General features: G+C 49.5%; 1 pseudogene across 1 annotated transcript; it reads right to left on the bottom strand.

Moving 5' to 3' along the window:
* Positions 1 to 2391: 2391 nt before the first annotated feature.
* LOC125507800 (glutaredoxin-C1-like) lies at positions 2392 to 6002 on the bottom strand (annotated as a pseudogene). Its single transcript, XR_015603950.1, has 2 exons — positions 5389 to 6002; positions 2392 to 3054 (listed from the first exon to the last, which is right to left on the bottom strand). The product of XR_015603950.1 is annotated as a glutaredoxin-C1-like (transcript).
* Between the last annotated feature and the right edge of the window lie 238 nt (positions 6003 to 6240).

The raw sequence follows: 6240 nt of genomic DNA, 5'->3' as shown, positions 1-6240 counted from the left end.
CACCAGGCCTCGACCAGCTTCTGATTGGGAAGGTTGGATCGACTCGCCTATCTGGGCTGCAGCTGCGAGATTCTGGATCGGAGTTCGGTATACCTGAGTCGGAGGTAGAAAGAGTTGACGTCGACTGGATTCAGGAGCACACTGTCGAGCACGCTCGTCGAGTGCACGCTGGAGATTCTCAAGTCGGGTGCGCTCAGCCAAGTTGGCCAGGCGCGGCTCCTCCAAGGCCTGGGCCCCAGGGGTTTCTCCAGCGATAGGAGTGTGAAGTGCATCCATGTTCCGGCAGCGAAGTTCTTCTCTCCGCTGCGAGGAGAGGGGTTCGGGGCGGTACTCTTCATGAACGCGCGAAGGATCACCGTTCCCATCGCCTCCGTCTTCACGGGTGAAGCCAGGAGGATTGCATGGTCCATTGACCATCAAAACTTCTGCCGCGGGGTCGCTGCTATCGCACTCGGATGCGGTCTCTATGGAGCCAGTCGATAGATCGAACAAGCCGTAGAGGGTTTCGTCGGGCTTGATTGCCGCGACTTGAGGGGTGGCCGACTGACGAGCCACCGCATGCTTCACCCACCGCTGAAGCCTCGACCGACCGGAACGTTTGGTCCGGCGAGCCGCAGGGAGGGGGAAGCCATAGGAGCCGATCGATACTGGGTCGACGGCTGCCGCAGGAGGACGCCGTGGACGCACACACGAAAGTGCGTCGCCCCGCGGACGGGGAGTGCGTTGACGTCGAGTGGAGCCTCCTGAAGACAAGCGGAGTCATCGGTGACAAACACGAGCGCGCCGAGACGGATCTCGCGGCCCTCAGCCAAACCTCCGCCTGAAACCATGATGAAGGGGATCGGAAAAAATTGCAACTTCTCCAAAAAGTCGCTAAGACACCGGCCCCACGATGGGCGCCAACTGTCGTGGTTCTAAGTCTGACAATAGAATGGGGGGTAGGAATGTAGATGCAAGATCCTAGCTATGGAGGAGTTGTACACGCGAGTATTATGAGTTCAGGCCCTTCTCGGAGGAAGTAACAACCGTACGTCTCGGAGCCCGGAGGCGGTCGACTGGATATATGCGTGTGAGTTACAGGGGGTGCGAACCCTTGTCCCAAAGGAGGGGGGTGGCTTATATAGAGTGCGCCAGGACCCCAGCTGCCCTCCGTTACACAAGGTTCAATGTTCATAAAGGAGGAGCGTTACTGGTAACATCCGAAGTAAAGTGCTATAAATGATTATTAAAGCTATGACTTAAATCCCGACCGTTGCGGAGTGAGTGGCTTCACATCTTCTAGTGGTCGAGTGGTTGTTCATATGGTCGAGTGTCTTCAAGACCGTCGAGTGGAACATAACTTTTGGGTCGAGTGGATGATGATTTCTCTTCGACTGCTTCTGGTTCTTTTAGAGATGTCCTTGGGGAGGGTATCTTGGACAGATCCATGACCCTACCCTAGGTACATAGCTTCGTCAGCTCCCGCAGCTCGTTGTGGACCGAGCCAAAGGTTGTGTGTCCCCAATGTTTCCATGCCGCAGCTACCGTAGTCATCTTTGCTGCTAGTTCGGCCACTGTAGTCGCCGGCTGATCCTTCTGCCAAGCCTGGTCAACCGTACTGATAAAGGGTTCCTCCTGCTCCCACATACATTCATATAGGTGATCTCTGATGACCCACAAGTATAGGGGATCTATCGTAGTCCTTTCGATAAGTAAGATTGTCGAACCCAACGAGGAGCAGAAGGAAATGATAAGCGGTTTTCACCAAGGTAATCTCTGCAAGTACTGAAATAAGTGGTAACAGATAGTTTTGTGATAGGATAAATTGTAACGAGCAACAAGTAACAACAGTAAATAAAGTGCAGCAAGGTGGCCCAATCCTTTTGTAGCAAAGGACAAGCCGGAACAAACTCTTATAATAGGAAAAGCACTCCCGAGGACACATGGGAATATCGTCAAGCTAGTTTTCATCACGCTCATATGAATCGCGTTCGATACTTTGATAATTTGATATGTGGGTGGACCGGTGCTTGGGTGCTGTTCTTACTTGAACAAGCATCCCACTTATGATTGACCTCTATTGCAAGCATCCGCAACTACAACAAAAGTATTAAGGTAAACCTAACCATAGCATGAAACATGTGGATCCAAATCAGCCCCTTACGAAGCAACGCATAAACTAGGGTTTAAGCTTCTATCACTCTAGCAACCTATCATCTACTTATTACTTCCCAATGCCTTTCTCTAGGCCCAAATAATGGTGAAGTGTTATGTAGTCGACGTTCACATAACACCACTAGAGGCTAGACAACATACATCTTATCAAAATATCAAACGAATACCAAATTCACATGACTACTCATAGCAAGACTTCTCCCTTGTCCTCAGGAACGAACGTAATTACTTACAAAGCATATTCATGTTCATAATCAAAGGGGTAATAATATGCATATAGGATCTGAACATATGGTCTTCCACCAATTAAACCAACTAGCATCAACTACAAGGAGTAATCAACACTACTAGCAACCTACTAGCACCAATCCCGGACTTTGAGACAAGAATTGGATACAAGAGATGAACTAGGGTTTGGAGATGAGATGGTTCTGGTGAAGATGTTGATGGAGATTGCCCTCTCCCGATGAGAGGAGCATTGGTGATGACGATGGTGATGATTTCCCCCTCCGGGAGGGAAGTATCCCTGGCAGAACAGCTCTGCCGGAGCTCTAGATTGGATCCGCCAAGGTTCCGCCTCGTGGCGGCAGAGTCTCGTCTCGAAAAGTTCCTTCTTATTTTTTCTCATCGAAAGACCTCATATAGTAGAAGATGGGCATCAGAGAGCCACCAGGGGGGCCACGAGGTAGGGGGGCGCTCCCTAGGGGGGTTAGGGGGCCCACCCTCGCGAGCAGGGTGTGGGCCCCTGGCCTTCATCTTTGGCATGGATTTTTCTTTATTTCTTTTAAGACGTTCCTTAGAGTTTCAGGACTTTTGGAGTTGCGCAGAATAGGTCTCTAATATTTGCTCCTTATCCAGACCAGAATTCCAGCTGTCGGCATTCTCCCTCTTTATGTAAACCTTGTAAAATAAGAGAGAATAGCCATAAGTATTGTGACATAAAGTGAAATAACAGCCCATAATGCAATAAATATCGATATAAAAACATGATGCAAAATTGACGTATCAATCGCCAAACGCACAGGGCGACCATCCATGGACTGGACATCTTAAACACGTGGAGATGCAACTTTCAGGGTAATTTTTTTTCATCATCTAATTTCCGCAGTCTTTCTTGTAGCAATATCTTTTTTTCTTTTTTTTAGAAAAGGATGATGACCCCCAGCCTCTGCATCTGGAAGATGCATGCGGCCATTTTATTGATTATTCTCGAGAATCTTACAAAGTAGAACAACAGTATGCCTGAATCCTCCATCTTGGCAGCATCTGCCACTACTTTTATCCAAATAATGAAGGGGTGCAAGCTGGGTCACATACCCAGACCTCTCACCTAAGCTTAACATCTAAAGCCGGAGGCCCCGACCGAGCCATCTACCGGGTCCGGGGCTCAAACCGGTTCGACGCACTCACATGTGTCGTCGCCACCATTTTCCACTGGTCCATCTTCAGAGTAGATTGAGGTGACAACCTTGGCTGCTCTTCCGCCATTGACGCCATCATGACGCCAAACGACGACCTCCACCTACGCGAGCCTTGGCAAGCCCTCTGCCATTGACGCCACCACGACGCCAGACGATGACCTCCACCTACGCGAGTCCATCTCCAAGCAACAAACGTAAATCCATGCTAGGATAGCACCGCACCACCGCCGTCGCCCACCACCCACAAGCGCCACCCAACCCCAAGGTTCCCAAAGCGACGCCTTCAAGAAGGGAACGACACCATGAGCGCCGTCGTCGCCCAACATAGTTTGGGCTTTCGTTCGGGAGACCTAGAGGAAGGGGAAGTGAGGAGATCAGTCCATACCGACGCCTCCAAGGAGGGGAACGATGCCCTCAGGCGTCGCCGTCGATGCGGCCGGTCATGGCCGGCTAGGGATTTCGCCCGAACTAGATCCCCGGCACCAGCAGCGCCTCTGTACAGAACCGGCAACCAAGAAGAAGTGCGGCCCGACCAGGCTGGCCCGCATGCCGAACAGGGGAGGAGGGGAGGCGCCAGATCACGCGCACCGACCGCCGTAGAAGCCACCGTTGCCGCCAATGACCACCGGATCCCGCTGCCCGCACGGCCGGGACGCCAGATCCACCGCCCGCGCGGCTGTGGCGCCAATGGAGCTGCCGCTCCAGATCCGGGGTTCCCCACGCAGAGGCAGAGCAACCGAGGCCCCGCCGCCACCATCCTTGGCTCCCCGGGCTTGCCCGGCGGCTGCTTCAGGCAGCGGCGAGGAAGGGAATAGGGGGGGAGGGGGTGAGGAGGAGGGGCGGCTAGGGTTGGGAGGAGGGGCGGCTAGGGTCTCTCCTGGCCCATGCATGATCATATCTTTTTTTTCTTACTTCTGTATTTTCGACTGGCCTCTTTAAAAAATTATAAAAATAAATAAATAACAAAGCGTTTTTAGGAATACATGAGTATTTTTATAATTCATGTACATTATCTAAAATACGCAAGCGTTTTAAAATTTGTGAATATTTTTAAAACTGATGAACATACTTGAATTCAAAAACATTTTTAAAATGCACCAACATTTTTTCTAAATCCGTGTACATTTTTAAAAAATTAAACACATTTTAAATATAAAATAAATCCTGCAGCTAGTTTTTTTCTTGAGAAAACCGCCTAGAGAACCAAAAGGAAAAAATGGGTTCCCGCACTATTGGGGCCCTCTGTAGGGGGTCATCACGCGTGCACAAGCTATATTTCGGTTGGCCGAGGGATTTAACACAAGCGCCCCACCCATGTGAGGTGGGCATACACTACTTTCTTCAGAGGAGCTGCATCAGCGCAAGGAAGAGTTTCATGGTGGGGCACACGTATGTGTTTTTCATATATTTAATTTCTATGGAAAGTTCATCACAATTTTGAAAGTTTAGTGTTCAAAATTTTCAAAAATTATATTATTTGAAAGTTCAAATACAAAATTTAAATTGTTGATAGTTGAAGTTTAAAGTTCATGTATCCGCCCGTTGTGATCTCAAAAGAAAAAAAGTCCTTTTTTACTTCACATAATAGTGTTGTCTTAAGTCAATTTATTTGAAGTTTCAGCAAGGTTAAAGAAAAAAATTCACCATTCATATCATCAGATCCATCATGTAATATATATTTATATTGTATTTATTTGGTACTATTCGTATTAAATATAATTTTGACGACTATCACAAAGTTTGACTAAGACACCACCAATTATAATGCTTAAAACTTTGACAGGACAGGTACTCCCATCAACAGTAAAAATACCTGCATGGTTTCCTTTGTCTCCATCATAGAAAAGGATAACAGAGCACGTACGCATACTTCTCTGGCGCCCAATGCATCAGGCCGAATATCTACAAAGCCCTCGCACGCACTACACCCAGACAGCACCTGCATTACGAAGGAGTGGGACAAGCTTGCCGCCGAGATGAAGGGACATGACCTCGTCGGTGCATCCGACGAGCCTGCCGCCGATGAACACCGCCGGCACGTCAGGTTCCGGCCGAAGAGCCGCGCTAGCGCCTTCTCCATCTCCTTCCCTCTAGGGTCCTCGTCCAGTTCCACCACCGTCGGGTTCGCCCCGAGATCCCGGAGGAGGCTCGTCATCGTGTGGCACATGCAGCAGGTGCTCATGCCGAAGATCACCACCGCCCGCTGCCCCGCCCCGCTAGCTTCGTCACCTGCTCCATCAGGCCGGCCCGGTCTTCAGTGTTAGTGCTAGAGAGCTTAATTAGTACTTCCTCCGTTCCGAAATATTTGTCCTAGATACAACCATTTCTCGGATAAATATTTCCGAACGAAGGGAGTAGCTACGATTGCTCTCGTATACGAGGCTTTGACTTTTGAGTTGTGCTTGCTTGCTTAGAATTGGGCACAGGGCGCGTCGCATATATAGCCATGGAAATGTGCACCGGCAGGATTATCTTCAAGCAATTTGACCGGAAAAGGCAATGTTTTAAATAGCGGGCTATGAAAAATAGCGACGGGCCTCTAAATCAGCTATAGCGCGCTAAAGCGGGCTATAGCGGGCTATTTGTGAAGACGATCGTTTAGCAGCACCCTGCTGAAAAGGCTATAGCGGGCTATAGCGAAACTATAGCTGGCTAATTAAAACTA

The sequence above is a fragment of the Triticum urartu genome, chromosome 5A (assembly GCF_056163025.1).
Source record: "Triticum urartu cultivar PI428250 chromosome 5A, HENAU_Tu73, whole genome shotgun sequence".
Lineage (NCBI taxonomy): Eukaryota > Viridiplantae > Streptophyta > Magnoliopsida > Poales > Poaceae > Triticum > Triticum urartu.
The sequence above is the reverse complement of the archived record's forward strand: the minus strand, read 5'-3'. Positions and strand labels throughout refer to the sequence as shown.